The following is a 20,266-nucleotide window of genomic DNA, read 5'->3' on the forward strand; positions in this document are numbered from 1 at the left end:
AATGGCCCAACAGAGGTTGTGTGACATAAATTTGTACTGGACTCAGAATGGGTACGTGATTTTCTCCAACCATGTTTGGCAGTTATGTGTGTAGGGGCAAAGGCATCAGATGATGGTAGTGATGCAAGGCTGAGGTTTGGCTTCAGGGAACAATCAGCAATATGATAAGGAGGCTAGGGACTAAAGAGAAGATGATATAGAGCTTAACTGGTTCACCAGAGAGTCAATATGGAGGGGGAAAAAAAGAGAATGGGCAGTTCAGGGATGATATCCTAGGAGAGAACTGAAGGGTTAAGGGACTACAGGTCACAGTGTGAACAAAGAATGAGATTTGGTTTGGGAAGGCAGAGGGAAAGGTGGAAAGTCAATAGAATGTGGTCAGATAAGGAGATTTCAGTTCTTCAACATGGAAGTAGTGCATTTATCAGTAATGGAATCAAGATTATGCCCATCACTGTGTATAACTGAGGTGGAATGGGGAATTAGGTAATGAGAAGTGAGTAGGCTGAGGAATTAACAATTAGGGTGTTTCGGGGAGTGTCAATATGTATGCTGAAGTCCCAAAATATTAGGGTAGGAGTTAGGAAGGAGAGAAAGATTGTGAGCCAGGTACCGATGCATTAAGGAAGGAAGGGCAGTGTCCTGGAGATCTGTAGACAAAAACCACCAGGATTTTGTTTGGGTGGAAGATGTGGATTGCATGGGTGATGGAGGTGGAGGCAGAACCTGCAAGGAATATTCTAATTCCCTATCAAGCTACTGATAACTTATCAGTTGTTTTGCCAAGAGATTCAGTGTCTTTCAAAGACAAAAGCATCTAAATGCTTAATAGTTTGTGTAATTCTGAACTTAGCCACCAAATAAAATGAACATTTCCAAAATATTGTGATTGTACCTAAAACTATAAATTTCTATCATATAGAGTTTACTTTTCAATATATAATAAATTCAACATGTAATTTTCAAAGCTGTTCTGCTTCTCTATTATTATTATTTCTAGACTTCCTTCTATTTATTCTCTTTTCCTCTTTCTTTGTTGAGAAAGGGGGAAGTCTATCCCTAACCTCTACTCATCCTCAAAGCTCCCCCTTCTATTGAAAAACAGAAACAAAAACAAAACCTTTGTAACAGAAAATCAAGTCAATCAAAACTAATTCCCACATTGTCCACATGTGTCTCATTCTGCATTCATGTCAGGAAGGAAGTAGAATGCTTCCTACATTGATCGAAGTTCTTAAATCTTTCAAAGTTTCTTTACAATGTTTTTAATTATGTAACTTATTCCTTGGTGCTGTTCATTTCACTCTATACATACATACATACAAGTTTTCCAAGGCATCTCTTCTATAGCACGATACTATTCTATTATATTCACATACCATAATTTGTTTAGCTATTATTCTTAATTGATGGACAACATTAGTTTCGAGTTCTGTGCTACTATCCCCCGTATTTTTGCACATATGGATCTTTTTCCTCTTTGTTTTTTCTCTTTGGGGAATATCCTGGGTTATCACTGGATCAGAGGGTATGCAGAGTCGGTGACTTTTTAGGTATAGCTCCAAACTGCTTTCCAGAATGGCTGAACCAATTAATTCACAGCTCCACCAAGAGTAAATTAATGTTCCTATTTTCCCAAAGCTCCTCCTCCAAGTACCATTTTCCTCTTTTGTCTTCTTGACTACACTGAGAGGAAACCTTAAAGTTGTTTTAATTTTCACTTCTCTAATGTTAGTAATTTGGAGCATTTTTTCTTAAAATAGATAGTAATAGCTTGGATTTCTTGTTAGAAAATTGCATCACTTTCTTAAATATAGTAAACGAGAACTTTATCTGAGAAACTTTCTGCAAAGATTATTTTCCAATTAACTGTTTCCCTTCTAATTGCAAGTGCATTTGTTTTCTTTATGTAACAACTTTTTAATTTTATATAACCAATATTGTTGGTCTAACCCTCACTTCTGTCAGTGCTTTCCAGTTTCACAGCAGTTTTGGTCAGGCTGTGAGCCCTCATTGCAGTCAGTTGGTCTGGTCTTTGGCTTTACTGAACATTATGCTGTTACATGCTGTGTAATCTGTTGCATTAATGAACCTCTATTTTGTAAACAGTTCTGAAGAGTTTTAATTTTTATTGCTTTGTAATATACTTAGCTGAATTTCTACATTAAAGGAGAAAGTACACAATACATTTGACAGGACAATATTCCATTTGTATCTTAGAGTGGTTACTGGTCCTGGTTTGGAAATTTTTTTTTTTTTACCGACACTGACTTCTCTACATAGACATGTAATAATCAGATGATTCATGGTAGTGTAACAAAATGGCATTCCAAAAAGCAATAAAATCTGCTCTTCTTTATGTGTGGAACATTCCCAACAATAATCAATCTCAGTCTGCTTCTACCTATAATGGGTTCACTTCTAGGCAATCTCTACCAATCACTATAGGTACAGGGAACAAGTAATAATCTTAATTCTATAATGCATTCTAAAGTCCAAAACAAACTATTCTACTTCAACAGTAAAAATAATCAATGTTTATTATATGTAAAAAGTATAATGGTAGCTTTCAGAACCTAATGCAGTAAGCTTTTTAAAATTACACCTTCAGGTTTACAAATACAAAACTAGGCTGAGAGTCCTATTCCTAGCTTCATCAATGAGTGAATACATGGTTTTAAGCAACCAATAACCTCTTTCTTCTTCATATTATTCTATATTACTCACCAACCTGTTAATGAAATCCTGAGTCTTAGTATTTAAAAATTACTAACAATTTTGGAAGTTGTGTATTTTTCCATTAGATAGCAAACATCTTTACAATTACTTCACCACTACTAATGGGAAGAGAGAATTGGCAAATGGGAACTGGTCCTGCTATTAAAATCAATATACCAATAAAATATATAAAATATGTGTATATCTGGATATATGTATCTGGATATGCTAAAAACAAGTTACTTCTAGAAATGACAAATAAGTTTTCAAGACAATATATCTTCAAATTCATCATCTATATTTGTGGTCCTCTGTAATGGATTAATCAACTTACATCATGTTATTTCAGTAATATAAAAAACATATCCATAGGGAGCTAGTTTGTTGGGTTTTTTTTTTAAAGAATTTTGACCTTTTCACTAAGTTTAAAGAGAATGAAATTATCCCATCGCTATATCAGGAAAATATAGAATAACTACTAGGATGTACAAACATAAAAGTACTTCTTTTAGTCAGATTACCATCCAGTTCTTCCATCAAGTCCTACTCCCTACTCTGATGATGATTTAAGGGTGACTCTATGTCCTCACGGCTGTGACGGTCCCAAAGCTAAAAAGTTCTGAGTGGGAGCCAAGCCACACCATGCTGGATCTCTATGATAACTCCTTCATTTTCTTTTTTTTTCTTTGTAAACACTTATTAATGATCTTTTTTTATATTGCTGCCATGTCCCATAGGCCACCTTCTATTCCCCAGCAGATAATCAAAGAATATGAACAGGCAGTTCTCAAAATGAAAAATGCTCCAAATCACTAAATGAGAAAAATGCAAATTAAAACAACTCCAAGGATCTAGTTCATACCCATGACAAAAATGACAAAAAGAGAAAATGACCGGAGAGGACGTGGGAAGACAAATTCTGATGCACTGCTGGTAGAGCTGCAAAATGTAGAGCCACTATGGAAAACATTTACAACTATACCCAAAAAGTCAGAAAACGATGGATACCCTATGACCCAACAATACTACTACTACCCATACACTACACCAAAGACAGAAAGGAGGGAAAAGACTCTCATGTGCAAAAATATTTACAGTAGCACTCTTTTAACAAAGAACTAGAACTAGGGGAGTGTCTACTAACTGAGGAATAGCTGAACAAACTATGGTATTGAATGTAATTAGATAATATTGCACAGTAGGATACATGAAAAAGACTTGGATCAACTGATAGAGTGAAGTGAGTAGAACAAAGAAAATAACTCATATTACTACAATGTTACAAAGAAAGAGACTTAAAAGAATAAATGCCATGACCAACCACAATTCCAGAAGACATAGGGAGGATGAAGCATTGCTCCCACCTCTTGACAGAGAAGTGATGGATTAGAGGTACACATTTTTAGACATGGTCAGTATGCGAATGTAATTCAGATTTTTTTGTGACTATGTGAACTTGTTACAAGACTAGTAGGGTGTGGTGCCCTGTGGGTGTCAGACTACCTGCTCCCAATTCAGCAGGGCCCTTGCCTTAATATGTGAAGGTGGTAGAGGACACCCCCAAGAAAAGGAGGCCTACCCCTGAGAAGACATCTGCCCAGAGACCTTTCACCAGAGCTTCAGGGCAGCACTGAATATCAAGGTGCAAATCCTAGAAGGTGTTACTCCATTTCTTGATCATTCTGAATATGCATAAAGGACTCGAGTGAAGTCAGAACAGTGAGAACTGCAAGGAAGGGGTGACCATGGTAAGCTTGTCCCCAGTGTTTGGGACAAAATCAACCTGCTGATGTAGATGTTCTTCCCCAAGAAAGCAATACTGTATAAAGGATAAGGAGGGAATGACTTTCGGTTCTCCATAGTCAAGATTCAGTTTGAACTGTGGCATTCTTCACCATGTCCCAGAAACCTCTTCATCCTGGAAAACACTTCAGCAGTGGAATTCCCACCTAGGAATTTATCTTCAGCCCCTGTAGCTTTTCCCTCTCCCTGGATGGCTCCTCCTAGTGCCTCGATTTAAGGCCAGTCATCTCTCCATCTCTCATAAGATTGCAGTCCTGGTCTTCTCCAATATGCCCCCTGAGGCTTTCCTTTTTTCAGCTTCCTTTTTTAAGTGTAGTCTTCTCCCATTAAAATAAAGCAGCAAACCTCACCACCACCACCACCACCACCACCACCTCCACCACCACCACCACCACCACCACCACCTCCACCACCACCACCACATATTCGTATCCTCAATGCTTAGCACAGCACCTGGAACATAGTAAGGCTTAATAAATGCTTATTGATTAACCAGTGAGAGCAAAACAAAACAAAAAAGGATAAGAGCATCAATGAAGCTATTTTTAATATACACAGAAGAGAACAGAAGGAATTTCCAAGGGAGTGCTGACAAGTGGGACAGCTTTTGGCACTTAATGTGCTGAATTGAGTGAGGATATGCTTTAATAAAACAAGCTATATGTTATTGTATTTAGTTTTGTGGGCAATCCTGTTTTGTTTTGTAAATAAAAAAGCTCCCACTTGGTATTTATCAAGTTCAGGATAAAAAAAAATTTGAAAAGTTGAAAAATACAGCCACACTGACTTCTTTTTTTAAACATTCTTTCAATAAGACATTCTAAAATTTTGTTCATACAGATATTAAGTGATAGAGCCAGTGTTCAAACTAAGCATTTTAAACCCAAGTACAGCACTCATTTCACATCACCACATAGCTTTTTCTACCTGTCTCCATACAATAACTAGAACACTTTGATGAAGATAGTAAGCACTAAACCTTTCTGTACAAACATCTACTAGTAAAAGTCTAATGATTGTATGAGTAAAGAGAACTAAAAAAATCAGCTTCATAGCAATAGGAAAATGTGGCTAAATTTGCATACTGGAATGATGCTGCTAACCCCTCTCCCTTCCCCCTGCAGAAAACTGGATTTGGATTTTATTTCCAGTAGTAGCAACAGATTTGCACTAATCTTGTATTCTCCCTCTCCCACTCCCAAATCCAGTCTTCCTTGTGACTAAATGCACATTTTCAAAATGACTAGCCAGGATTTCTAGCTTGGAAAAACAGTAAATCTAAATGGTAAATACAAGTAACATATGAATGTGATTTCATCTGTACAAAATATCAAAATTATTAAAAGTCAGTTGCTTTTTCATTAATAGAACATATAAGATATTCAGTACTATAGTTTTTAGGTTTATATATTCATCACTATGATTCCTCAACTTACCTTCCAACTTTATTACACATTACTCTTTCATACACCCTTCAGTAAAACCAAACTAGCCTTCCTGAAGTTCATATACAACTTTCCATCTCCTTTGCATGAACTGCACACCTCACAGACACATACCTGGCATGCACACCGTATCTTAGAAACCCTTTTTTTCCTTCAAAACTCTGCTCAAGCATCATCTTTTACATGACCTGATGCTCACCCAGCTGCTAGCACCTTCCCCACAAAAAACTTACCATGTAGATACTTATTTATGTCTATGTGGTCTCCTTCAAAAGAATGGACGTTGCCTAAGGACAAGGGAATGTTTCATTTTTGCCACTGTATCCTCAATGCCTAGTATAGTGCCTGTCACATAGAAGGTACTTAAGAAACACTTTTGATTAACAAGTAATAATTTGTCTAAATAATAATTCTGGCCCTCTCTTTTAAGAATCCTAACATTTTCCCAATTAATACAATTTTTTTGTAATGCCTCATGTCAAAATACCATGTGATATGGTATGGAGAAACGGTATGAACTGGTTGAACTACTTCCTAGTAAAAATATTTACTGTCCCATCAACCAATAAACACTTAGTAAGCACCTACTACCTGCCAGGCACTGTGCTAAGCTTTGGGACTACAAAAAAAGGAAAAGACAGTCCAAGACAGTTCTTGCCCTCAAGAAGCTCACAATCTAATGGGGAAGACCAGATGCAAACAAATAAACACACACACACACACACACACACACACACACACAAATTTTTTTGTTGGGACTTAAAGGAAGCCAGGGAGGTCAGTCTAGGCACAGGGGACAGCCAAAGAAGAAGCCTAGAGCCAAGAGATGGAATGTCTTGTTCATGAATAGCCAAGAGGCCAGCTTCAACTGGACTGAAGAGTATGTGGAGAGGAATAAGATGTAAGAAAACTGGAAAGGTAAGAGGGGACTATAGGCCAGGAATTTACACATAAAAATGTTCAAGACAGCTTTTCTTTTTCATTTAAAATGTAATCATTTTTAAGGGAAAAGTCACACAAAGTAAACAGAAAATTCTTTTACCCTTTTTGTTTCCATTATTTATATAGGAAGCAACAAAAAGTATCTAATTGTATTATACTGTCATAGGATCACAGATTTGCAGCTAGAAGAGATTTGAAATATTACTTAGCTCAATTTCCTCATTTTGCAGTTGAGAAAACTGAAGCCTAAAAACTTGCCCAAGGTCACATAGGTATTAAGGCCTAGGCCTGATTGATTACACTACATTATATTGCTCAAACGGATTCAAGGAAGAGCACCCAAGGCAAGCCACTAGCCCTAACATCAGCTTCCTGGCATCAGCGTTTCAAATACCTTTGATGAGCCGTGCTCAGGAAGTAAAGGCACATTAAGAAGAGCTGTGGGATTGTCCCTAATGGCTAGGACCTATTAATTTTAAACAAGGGCATTTGATGGCTCTCCCAGAATCCTCAGGTTTTAAATCTCATAAATTTAGAGCTAAACCACAAAGATCATCTACTTAGTCCAATGCTCTCATTTTAAAGATGGAGAAACTGAGCCTCCGAGACAGTAAATGACTTGGCCAAGGTCATACAGAGTCAGGGGTCGGATATGAACCCAGGTCATCCCGACTCCTAATGCCAGCAATCTATCCACTACCCCGGACTACCTCTCCGACCAAGAACTTGCTTCTGTAGCACCTAGTCTGATTCTATTTAGTCGCACAGCTGACCAAACTCTACCGGGCTAAAGCAGATGCAGGTAATACGGACCCACTGCTCCGGAGAATCTGTGCCTTTAGAGGTGGAACAACCTACTTCACAAAGTCGCTATAGCTGCTGCCAGGACAATCAGGCTCTTCCCTTAAGAATCAGCCACAGTGATTCAACTGTTCATTTTCTCCCACTAAAAACAAGGGAAACAGACCTCACCATAATGAAAATTTGTCACAGTTCGCATCTCTATAGTCTGAAGTTTGCAGAGACTTGGGCCCGTGCCCCGCTCGGCCCCTGCGCGGGGGCGCTCCTCACGCTCCTCCTGGCACGGAGGAGGACATCGAGGCTTGGAGCAGAGGTCAGAAGCAGAAGGCCGGGTCTCGGTGCCCCGCACCCCTCAGCGTTAGGGGCCCCCGCTTTCGGGCTGCATCCCGGAGGGGAGGCAGGTGAGAGCGCTCGGACCCGGGCAGCTGCCCAGGGTGCTGAACCAGAGGGACAAGCCTGGAGAGGAGGAAGAGGAGGTGGAGGGGCGTGGGGGAGCGTGGGGGGGCCCCGCCTGCTCACCCCACCATCACCCCAACTCCCAGCCCACCCTCGCTCTCCTCTCGCCGGGGTCTCTCGCCCTTTAAAGTGAGCGGCACTGACAGGCGGAGGGGGAGCTAACCCTTCCCCGGCCAGGCAGAGCAGGGTGCTCTGAGCGCCCCAGGGGGTGGCCTCCTCCCACAGCCACAGCCCTCCCGGGGGCGCCCCAGCCCGACTCGGGGGCTGGGCAGAAGAAACCGAAACACATTAAAACTTTGCCACACTCATGGAGCCTTTTAAAGAGGAGTAGGGGGGAGGGGCGGACAGGTCACTCCAGGGATCAATTCCCGCAAGGGCGCCCGCACCCAGCCGCGCCCCGGAGAGAACGAGGGAGGGAGGGAGCGGGGAACTCCGCGCTCCCGGGACCGATGGCACGGCGGATAGAAGGTCGGGCGGGCGGACCGAAGGACGGACGGACAGCGTAGGCCCCCGCCGAGGAGTGGGAACCGCGCCCCGCACTGCAGGCTCTCACCTGAGGGAGGAGGGGCCAGGGGTGAGGGGGTGGACCCTCCTGGCCAAGAGCGAATTCGTCTCGAGTCTCTCTTCAGTTGCGTCAGGAGACCCTAAGCGGCATCCATGACCCCCGAGCTCGCTCTGCGGGCCCAACGGTGGAGAAGCCAGAGAAGAGACGACAACACAGCGAGGAGGCGGAAATCCCGCCTTCTTGGCGCTCTCATTGGCGGAAGCGCAAGGGGACAGGGCGGGGTTGGGGAAGGTGATTGGTCGGCCGGGCTGTCCGTTAAGAGAGCGGGGCAGTCTAACTCCCTCTTCTCCGCCCCTTCTCTCCTCCTCCCCGCCGCAACCGCCCTGCTGCATAGGGGTGGCTTAGTGAGGCTGGCAGGGGGCTACCCTGGCAGCCCGCGGCAGCAGTCGCAGCCCCTAAGCGCTGAACTGGAACCATTTTACAGATGCGGACCCCGGAGGCCTGGAGAGTTTCAGCGACTTGCTGAGGCCGGCTGGGCAGCACCCGCTGGGTCCCCCTTTCTCCAGTGCCCACGCCCATCCACGGGGTTGGCTGTCCCAGGCCACGGCGTAGGCAGGACTGGACTGGTCTGCGGGGAGTGGAAGGCCAGGCCACGAGACAGCTCCCGGCCCCTGAGCTGGGGAGGCGGCTCCTTTATTGACTTCTGTGGGAGGTGAAATCCCTGGAACCTGCTACTAAGAACTGAAGCCAAAATATGCCCAAGGGCTGGGGTGGGTTGGGGTCTGTTTTGTCATCGGAGGCTGGAGGAGTCTGGCGACGAGATCGCCAGACCTGGTTTTAGGAAAACACTTGAGTCCAGCAATCTCGAAATTGTAAGAAATGCTGGAGACCCCGTAGTCCGAGCCTCCCAGCCTATATCATACAATCAGAACACACCCTAAAAGCCTTTTTTGGTTTGAAGATTTCCAGAAAGGGGGAACCCACCATCAAATGAGATAATGTTTATAAAGCCAAACATTCCTGCTCCTTCGCCTTATCCTGATACCATACCTTCTCTGGGCAGTCCACCACCGTGACGGACATTTTCCTGGCACCCTTCTAGTTCACAGATAAAACCTTCCTAAAAATGTGCCTCCTGGCTTCCTTCAAGTCACATTAAAATGCCACCTTCTGTCACCCTAGACCCTCTTGATGCTAGTGTCTTCCCTCCGATATTATTCCCGATTTAGCCTGCGTATATCTTGTTCGCTTGCAGTTGTTTGCAAGTTGTCTGCCCCATTCAACTTCGGGTTGATTGAGAGCTGGGACTAGTTTTTGCCTTCCTTTTAATCCCCAGGGCCTTAGGGCAGTGACTGGCATATATGCTTCCTAATAGAAGCTTTTTGGCTTGCCAAGAACTGAGCACAATTCTCTGGATATTTTGTGGCGAGGTGGGATAAAGCACGTCCCACAGCTAACTGACGGAGCAAGAAAGAGTTCCCAATACTACTACTCACTATTATAATAACATTAACTAGCATGATATAGCTACTATCTCATTTTACCCTCTCAACCCTGCCCAGGTAGGTGCTATTATTAGCCCCATTTCAACAGATGAAGACACAGGTTAAGTATGAGCCACAGGTCGGGTGACACTGATCCAGTAAGTGTCTCCGGATGATTCTGAACTCATGACTTCTGAATTACAAGTCACCTAGTCTCTGCCTCCTTTCTGGTTGGTTGGTTTTTGCTTGTTTTGTTCCTTTGTTTTTATTTTTACCCAATGCTTTACCGGGCAACTTCACTGCAAATGAATTTCCATTGCCTTTAATAAGATCAAAACAGCTGAGGAATGCCCTCTTCACAGTTTGAAAATGTTTTATTACCTCCCTTTCCTTCCTCCCACCTGCCACCCTCACCATAAACAAATTCAAAGGATCTAAATGATTTACTCATGGTTGCAGAGCTTAGGTCAGGAAGCTGGATTTGAACTCGGGTTCTCTCACTTTAAAATCCCGTCTGTTTCCACAATGCCAACCTATCTCTCTGCTGCCAAATTGGTTATTAATTTTAAAAACATTTCATAGAATGTTAAAGGTAGAAGTGACCTGAAAGATCATCAGCTCTCATTTTCCTGACAACTGTATAAAAAAGAATGTAATCCCAAGGTACCACAGGAATCTGATGACAGAATAGTCCACATTAACATTTTCTCCATCACTTAAGTCTAGATAAGAAAAAAAAAAATCTAAAAACCAAGCCCTGATTTATAGCATTTGCCAGTTTTCAAAGTGTTAATGCTCATACTGAAAATTCAACAATATCTGAGGTGTTTCAGGCTGGCTCCAGCACACCCTTGAATATGGCTTTAAATGGCTCCAGTAGAATTGGAAAGGAACCATTAGAATATTGGCACTAATTAATGATCATCTACTTTAAGCTATGAAAGCATAAAACTACACCAAGACTTTTGGACCTCTCTGTATTTTCCAACTACCAGTACATAGAAAGTCTTACCCATCTACAATATTTTTACTGCCAAAGGTCCTTTAATTAAAACCTATAAGCTTGAATAAGCCAACAGTTTCTCTGTTCCTCTACATTCTTTAGCTTGTGTGTGATTTGTCCTTCAATCTCAAAGAGGACCGTGACACACACACTGAAGCAGCTAGGTGGCTCAGTGGATAGAGTGTTGGGCCTGGAGTCAGGAAGACCTGAGTTCAAATGTAGCCTTAGACACTTACTAGCTGTGTGACCCTAAGGCAAGTCACTTAACCCTGTTTGTCTCAGTTTCCACATCTATAAAATGAGCCGGAGAAGGAAATGGCAAATCATTCTAAAATCTTTGCCAAGAAAACCCCATGGACAGTATGGTCCACAGGGTCAGGAAAGAGTCAGACCTAACTGAAAACCAACTAGATACATAGACAGATAAATAGATAAAATGACCGACAGCTCCAAGCTATTTACTCCAAACCTGGTATTCTTTCTTCTTTGCCACACTGTTTCCTAGGAAAAACTAATGAATACAAGTCTAAAAATATATGTAACTTGATGGTAATAGTGTTACTATTCTCCTGGGTGAATTTTTGTGGCATCACAAATTTTAATCTTAAGACGATCACATTCTATTTCTCGAGCATCGATAGCACCACCATTCTCCATCAGAGGTTCATAATCTCAACATCATTGTGGACTCCTCACTCTCTCATGGGACATTGCCAATCACTGGCAAATCATGCCATGTCTATCTCCCAGTATCTCCTCCATCTGACATCTTTGTAGTCACGAGGCTACCACCCTAGCTCAGGTTCTCATCACCTCTCAGCTAGATTATGACCACACCCTGTCAATTGGTTGTTACACTTTGAGTCCTGCCCCACTCCAGTCCATCTTTCATACTGCTGCTAAAGAATTTTTTGCTTAAGCACAGATTTCACCATGTGATTCCCCTACTCCATCAAGTCCTCCCGGATGAAACATAAATTCCTCTGTTCAGTTTTGAAAGTCATATACAACCTGCCCCTGCCTTATCTTTCCAGCATTGTTAGAGGCTGCTTCCCACACTCCAAGATCCAGACAAATTGGTCTCTCTATCCCTCACACACAACACCCTATTTCCTATCTCCATCCCTCATCCCACATGCCTAGAATGTACTTCTTCTTTACCTCCACCCTTCAAAGAGTTCTTCTCTTCCTTTAAGATGGATCTCAAGCACCACCTTCTACATTAAACCTCCTAGATAAACCTTCCTAAAATGTCTTTGGCTTCCCCTGCTTCAAGTCTTACTTTCTGGAAAAAGCCTTTCCCAGATCCCCTTCATGCTAATATCTTCCGTCTGCAACCACCCCACTTTATCTTGCATGTATCTTGTCTGCTCATGGTTGTTTGCCCCCATTCAATTGGGAGTTCCTGGACAGCAAGGACTAGTTTTAGCCTTGCTTTTCTCCCTTGGCCAGGAATCCAATCTTATGCTTCCTTATATTTAATGACTTTGTTGGTATTTATTAACTTTGTATTTATCCCACATAGATTTTTATATTTACTTATCTCTTCCATTAGAATGTAAGCCCAGGCAAGTAGGGATTGTTTCATTCTTTGTACTTGTATCCCCAGAGTCTAAAACAGGCTTGGTATGGAGCAGTTGCTTAATGAATACTTGTAGATTTATTGATATGTCATTATCTTTCCTCAAAATAACTTATGCATTTAAATCCATGATTTTTTGTGTGACCCTCATAGCAAACTAATAAGGTTTTCCCCCTATTTTATAGAAAGAAAAATATAAGGCACAAATGAGGCAAATTTCCTTAAGTTTATTCAAATCAAATAAAGACATGAAAAAGTATCCAACATTTCTCATTCCAAATCTGGTATTCAGAAATATTATTTAACACAATTATGAACAATCGATCAATAAGCATTTATTAAATACCTATTGTGTATAAGGCACTGTGCTAAGAGCTAGGGATTAAAAAAAAGGGCAAAAGTCAGTCCCTGACCTCAAGGATCTTACCTTCAAATGGGGAATAATCTAATGAACAAGACCACATGCCACTTGTTTTGCTTTGATAGCCTAATTATCCTCTGCTTCTCAATGACATTAATTAGAAGAAAAACAAAGATCATCATAATCTAAGTTATTCTACTTAACCAAATTAGTAAGGCTGAAAGGACAGCAAAAAGGAGAGGTGGGAAAAATAGATCTATAAAATGAAAATAATTGAAATTACATAGTTTGGAAAAGGATGAAGGATAATTCAACAATGGTCTTCAAGTATATGAAAGACCTCCACACCCCCAATCTGGTAATGAACTAGACTTATACCACATTGTTTATAATCACTTCCCACCTAAGAATATTTGGAGTTTTTTTTTTAAAGAGCTGTCAAGATAAATCTTTGATTAAGGGAAACTGAGTCACAAAAGTCTGAGCATAATCTATTTTTGGTAAGGCTAGCAATTACCAATAATTAAGGCCAATGATCCCTCAGTGATCAAAGACCCACCCATACAGAACATCCTTTCATGCAGTCTGGTGATATAAGTTCATTACATTATGTCAACTGGTGCCAACTACACTAAGACTGCGATTGGTCCATAATTACACTGACTTGCAAAAGGGGTCTTGCAAAGCCAATGGTAACAGGAACACAGAGTTAGTCAATATCCTTGGAAAGTCCCTAATCCCACACTCCTTTGTACCAAAGAAACCCAATACTAAGAAAAACATCCCATGACCAGGTTGAATCATTTCCCATTCATCTTCTTTATCTCCTTCAAGAAGTAGATTCACTCTAAGTGACATACATAGTCTCCTATCAAGTATTATACTGCTCAAAGTCACATACGTAGTTTTCTATCAAGTACCACACTACCAAGGCCTATACAAAATAGTTCTAGCTCTAAGTCATTAAAAATTGGTTACAATGGCTATTGTTGTGATTAATAAAATTCTTAACTATTAATTTCACAGAGTAAAAATGTTTCTTTTATAAATAAAATGATCACTATAGAAAAATTTGGAAAAGAAATGAGAGCTATGGAAGATAGATTTGGAAAGGAAATTAACAGGTTGGCATAACAGGGTTACAACTTGACAAAGCAACAAACTCCCTGAAAATTTTTATTGCTGTTGTTGTTGAGTCACTTCGGTAGTGTCCAACTCTTCAGTTGTGTCCAACCTTTCATGACCCTATTTTAGGGTTTTCTTGGCAAAGATATTTGTCATTTTCTTCTCCAACTCACTTTACAGATGAGAAACTGAGGCATACAGGGTTAAGTGACTTGCCCAAGGTCACTCAGTAAGTATCTGAGGCTACATTTGAACTTGTGAAGATGAGTCTTCCTGGTTCCAAGCCCAGTGCTCTATCCACTGTGCTACCCAGCCCTGAAAATTAGACCAAATAGAAGCTAATGATTCTATAAGCAACATGAAATATTAAAAACAAATAAGAATACTGGATAAAAAACAGAAGAAAATGTAAGGTATCATAGCAAAAACAACTAACCTGGGAAACAGATCATGGCAGGGTGGGGTGGGGGGGGAATTTAGAATCATTGGACAACCTGAGAGACATGACTAGAAAAAGAACTGACATATATTTCAAGAAGTCTTAAAAGAAAACTTCCCAGATCTGTTAGAAACAAAAGACAAAATGAAAATAAAAATTCAGTCACCTGCTGATAGAAACCTCAAAATGAAAAATCCCAAGAACAACATCCAGAGCTTTCAGGTCAAAGAAAGAAAGGCAGGCAGTCGGAAATGAAGCATGAATGCACTGAGAAGCCACAGTCAGGATCACACATGACTTAGTAGCTACCACTATAAAGAAGAAGGAAACTTGAAATACAATATTCCAGAAGGCAAAATGTATAGACTTACAACCAAAACTAACTTACCCAGCAAAACTGAGTATGATCCTATAGGGGAAATAATAGACCTGAATGAAAATAGAGGATTTCAAGACATTCTTGATGAAAAAAACGTAGGTGTATAGAAAACTCTGAAGTTCAAATACAGATGTTAAGAGCAACATAAAAACGTAAACTCAAATTAACAGTCATAAAGGATTAAACAAGGAAGAAATACTTCCATTCTAAAATGGGGAGATGACATTTATGCCCCTTCTGAACCTTAGCATCATGAAAGGTCATAGAAGGATTCTAATTCAACAAGGGCCCGGAAGTGGTTCCATTATGTCTTGATGGTCTTAAGAGAAGAATAGAAAGAAAGGAAAAGGATTATCCTGGGTATGAGAGGATGAGAGGAAGGGAAAGGAAGATTAGGGGAAATTATCCCACATGATTGGGATGTGCGGAAGCAGCTGACATTTGAATGGTCACCCTCATCTGAACTGGTCAAAGGAGAGAAGAACACCCACACAGATTGGGAAATAGTTGGGAAAGGGGGGGAAGGGAGAATTAGAGAGACAGTAGATTTAGATTTAGGTAGGAAGCAACCCTAAGTACAACAAACTCTAATTAAAGATGTACAAAAATATTTAGAGTTCTTTGTGATATAGGAAAAAGTGGGAATCTGAGTGGGTAGGCATAAATTTGGGAAATGGTTGACCCATTTACAGTATATACATTCAATATAATACTATTGTGCTGTAAGAAATGATGAAGGAGGTAATTACAGAGAAATATAGGAAGACTTATATGAACTGATACATAGTAAAGTGAATAGAATCAGTAAAACAATTTATCCAATAACAATAACATGGTAAAGACAAACAACTTTGAAAGAACTAGGGGCTGATGACAATGTAATGACTAACCACCATAGCAAGGAAACATGCACATGCTCCACCTCCTGATAGAGAAATGAAACACTCAGAACATATGAGACAGATTTTTTTTGACTTGGCCAATGTGAAAATTTTTTTTTTCCTGACTCCATATTTGCAAAAGTGTTTTTGTTTTTCTTTTGTTCTCAATGGAGAGGAGAGTTTTGGTGGGGAGGAGAGAAGGTAGATTTTTTGTTAATTAAAAAATATGTAATTCTAAAAAATTAATTGGAAACTAAATTACTTATTTTTTGAGATTAATTGGAAACTAAATTACTTATTTTTAAAGAATAGTTATAGGTCAAAGAGCAAAACATAGAAACAACAGATAATTTCAGCAAAGGAAATAGCAACAATGAGATAACACGCCAACATTATGGGGATGCCATCAAAGCAATTCTTAGAGGAAAATGTATCACTAAACACTTGTGTCATTTTTAAAATTAGATCAGTGAATTGAGTGGGCAACTGAAAGAAAACTAACCAAAAAAAATTTAAACTTCAATAAACATCAAATTAGAAATCCTGAAAAAATCAGAGAGATTAACAAAATTATAAGGAGAAAACCGTTGAGATATTAAAAGCTTTTTAAAAACATTAACTACTAGCTAATTTGATTTTTGCAAAGAAAAAAAATTACCAGTATCAAAAATGAAAAAGGAGAATTAACAAAATTTTTAAAAGGAAACTACAGTATTAGAAAGCCTTTTACACAATTATGTGAATAAAACTGACAACTTAAGTATGTATAAAACAACTTCGAGGTTCTGCCTCATACCCTTCAGAGTGGTAAAGATGACAAAAAAGGAAAATGACAGTTGTTGGAGGGGCTGCAAGAAAACAGGCACGTCCACTGTTGGTCAAGCTGTGAATTGTTCCTGCCATTCTGGAAACTGATTTGGAACGATGCCTCAAAAGGTATTAAACTTTACCTCCCTCTTGACTGAATGATCCCACTACTAGGTCTATATTGCAAAGAAATCAAAGAAAGAGGGAGAAAAGTACATACAAAAATGTATCTAGCAGCTCACTTTTAGTAAGAATTACCTGGAAATTCAAGGAGTTCCTATCTATTGAGAAATGGCTGAACCAGTTATAGTACATGAATGAAATGTAGCATATTTCACCATAAGAAACGATGAAAGGGACAGTTCCCAAGAAACCTTGAGAAAGTTGTATGAACTGATGTAGGGAGCAGTGACCCAGAATCAGAAAAACAATTTATTCAATAAGAACTGTGATCAGTGCAATAATTGACCATAATTCTATAAAGGAAGAAATGACCTATCTAATCCTTCTTCTATATAACAGCCTTTAAATCCATGAAGAAATACTACCCAGCTATATCCAGGCCCAGCATCTCTCTTCAAATCCAGCCTAACACTATCAACTGCCTGCTTGCTAGATGTCCCATCAGCAGCTCAAACTCAACACACTTGTTGCCTTTATAAACTTAAGAATTCTTATCCTAACTCCCAGTCTCAGGTCCCTTCCTTCTCCCTACCCAAGTAAGGTTACATTTCCCCCTTTGTGACTCTATGGGTGCCCCTGAGGAGGTCAGAGTGATTCTCTCTAATGTCATCAGATGAAACACTCATTCCAGTGTGTTCTGCCCTACTCTTAACCACCAGGGATTAGGGCCCCAGTATCATTTAACCAATTTGTTTCAATTTGCTATCACAACAGGATATTTCTTTGGAAATTATAACAAGAACAGAGGTATGAATATTTCCCTCCAACAAGTGGAGGCACACTCTCCTTTACACAACCTTGATCCCTAGAGAAAGTGAGCTCAGATTTAAAGTGGCTGCTGTACCAAGTTCATTTGAAAGTGTGACATAGCCAAAGATTTGCTGTTACATTCTCTTGGATGCCTCTGATCCACCCTTATGCCAGGTTAGACAGAGTGCTTAGGACTTTGATCTTCATTGTCTCCAGGGACTGACATGGACTCTGGCTCCCCAGCTTACAAGGTTGTAGCCTGGTCAATGCAAAGAGGCAAGAACAGGGGCCCATATTCATTGGCTACAGTTCAGAAGTCCAGGCGGAGAACTAAAGGTCCAAGTGCTCTCACCTCACACCAAGGTTTCCGGAGCCTTATCTTGACGGCAGGCAGAGAGGAAAGAGAAAAGCTTTGGCTGATTAGTAACTCCTGAATACATTCGCACTTCTCATTCATCAGCCAATCAAAAGACTTCTTTACACATTAACGGGACCAGAAGCAGCCAGAACACCTGTGCATGTTCTAAATTGGGGAACAGGGCCTTCTATTCTATATCATAATGCATTCCCAGAAATAGGCTCCCCAGCCTCTTTGAAATGGGCTGGCAGCAGGCAGAATAACATGCTGTGCATGATGGAGCCTCCCACTGGCCAGGTTCCTATTGTATACCTGAAAGAGAATTCATCCTCTTTCCCCCTAAATCTGCCCCCTATTCAAATATTCCTTTTTTTATTGAAGGCTTTCCATCTTTCCAGGTACCCCACTTCTAGTTTGTAACATCAGATTCATCCTTGATTCTTCTCTGGCCTTTATTCCCCACCTGCCAACCCACACACACACACACACAGACACTCATAGTCCTAATGTTGTCAATTCTCATGTATTCTATTTCACCAGTATCTCCCCTTTTCCTTCACTTACTAGGCTGCCACTTTATCACCTCTCACCTAATCAACTATAATAGCCTCCTAATCTACCTCCTCACTTCCAGACTTTCCCCTCTCTAATCCATCCTCCACACAGATGCCAAAATAACCTTCCAAGACACAGGTCTGACCAAGTCACTCTCCTTTTCAAAAGCTTTTGGTGATTCTCTGTTAACGATAAAATATAAACTTCTCCCAAAAGGATTCAAGATAAATACAATGTTTTTCTACCTTTCTAGGCTTATTTCCTTTTATTGCCCTTCATATACTCTACAGGATCAAAAGAGATGACATTTGTAAAGTAATTTGCAAATCTTAAAGCTCTATATAAATGCTAGCTATGGTCATTATTTTTCAGCCAAAGTGAACTAGTAGGCATTTCCCAAAATCGACATTCCATCTCTAGCCTCCTGGTATTTGCACAATCCAACCTGAATGCCCAGAATTTACTTCCTACTCATCTCTGCCTCTAATGATCCTTATCTGCTTTTAAACCTTAGTGTCTGTGCCTCTTCTCCACGGTGTCTTCCCTGATGTCTGCGATTCATCAAGTGGAATAAGGCTGGCTTTGTAGTCAGATGACCTGGATTTGAATTCCATCTCTGCTACTTACAACCTGGGCAAGTGTCTTGAGCCCTCTGCCTCTCCATTTTCCTCATCTATAAAATGAAGGTGTTAGAGAAGATGGTCCCTAAGACACCTTGCCTTGCCACTCTAAATGTATAATCCAAGTTACTAATGCTTTCTTCCCTTCTCAAATTAATGCGTGTGTGTGTGGCGCACTGACCTATGTGCTATTAAATGCATCATAATAAATTGGCAAAGTGTCCTAACACAAGAAATTGAGAGAAATGATCATTAATAAACAATGATTTGAAGAGATCCAGCGTTTCTCCTTTTTCTATAGTCCTCATTTCAAAGTTCAGTCTCTGAAGGACATTGCTAATAATGAGATTGGATAGACTTTCTTAACAATCTTGTTCAGACTCCACCAAGGTGGGGAAACTATTGTGCTCTGCTGAGGTTTGGGTGGGATGAATTCTTCGACTAGATTGCTGTTGGAACAATTTGGCTAGCAGCTGCTGTGGGGGTGAAAGACCAACATGAGCCCAACAATAAGAATGCTGCCAGCACAGGGGCTTTTGATCTGCTTTACTACAGGAAAGTAATGTTAGGGGGTTAACAATCTTACTTCAACCCAACATACAAATATCATTCATTTAGTTCAGCGGAAAAAGCCAGCAACCTGAACTTCAGAGCAAATACAAATAAATTACAAACATACATTATAAACAGACCAAATACAATTCATAGTTACCAAGAAACCATCAACATCTGGGTGAGCCAGGAGCCTCTTACAGCAGCTGCCCAGAGTCCCACGCCAACACTCCTCCAAGAGTGAGAGCCTCAAGGGAGGCTGCCTACCTCCCAGTTTATATATCTTGTTCAGGGTCAAAGGTGAGTCACATATGCAACTCACCCAGTGACCTAAAAGTGTCACAAAAATGGGACTTAAACCCACCTGGTCTAAAAGCCTCTGATGTCACAAACATGTCACTCAAATCCATGTAAACTAGGCTTTCCCTTGAAGCAAGGAGGTCATCAAGGACTCCTAATTTAAGGCCAAACTCTTCTGGGGGCTCTTGATTGAATAAGTGCTAAAAGCCCTCCTTAA

The 20,266-nt window shown here is 40.5% G+C and overlaps 1 protein-coding gene across 2 annotated transcripts in view; it reads right to left on the minus strand.

Moving 5' to 3' along the window:
• RNF13 (ring finger protein 13) overlaps positions 1 to 8,910 on the minus strand; it is a 92,707-nt gene extending 83,797 nt beyond the window's left edge. The window contains exon 1 of one of the 2 annotated variants that reach the window (XM_036756345.1): positions 8,719 to 8,910. The gene's annotated coding sequence lies outside the window, so the exon portion shown is untranslated. The remainder of the gene's footprint in view (positions 1 to 8,718) is intronic. The other variant, XM_036756346.1, reaches the window with a different exon arrangement.
• Positions 8,911 to 20,266: the final 11,356 nt, after the last annotated feature.

This window comes from Trichosurus vulpecula, chromosome 4, assembly GCF_011100635.1.
Source record: "Trichosurus vulpecula isolate mTriVul1 chromosome 4, mTriVul1.pri, whole genome shotgun sequence".
Lineage (NCBI taxonomy): Eukaryota > Metazoa > Chordata > Mammalia > Diprotodontia > Phalangeridae > Trichosurus > Trichosurus vulpecula.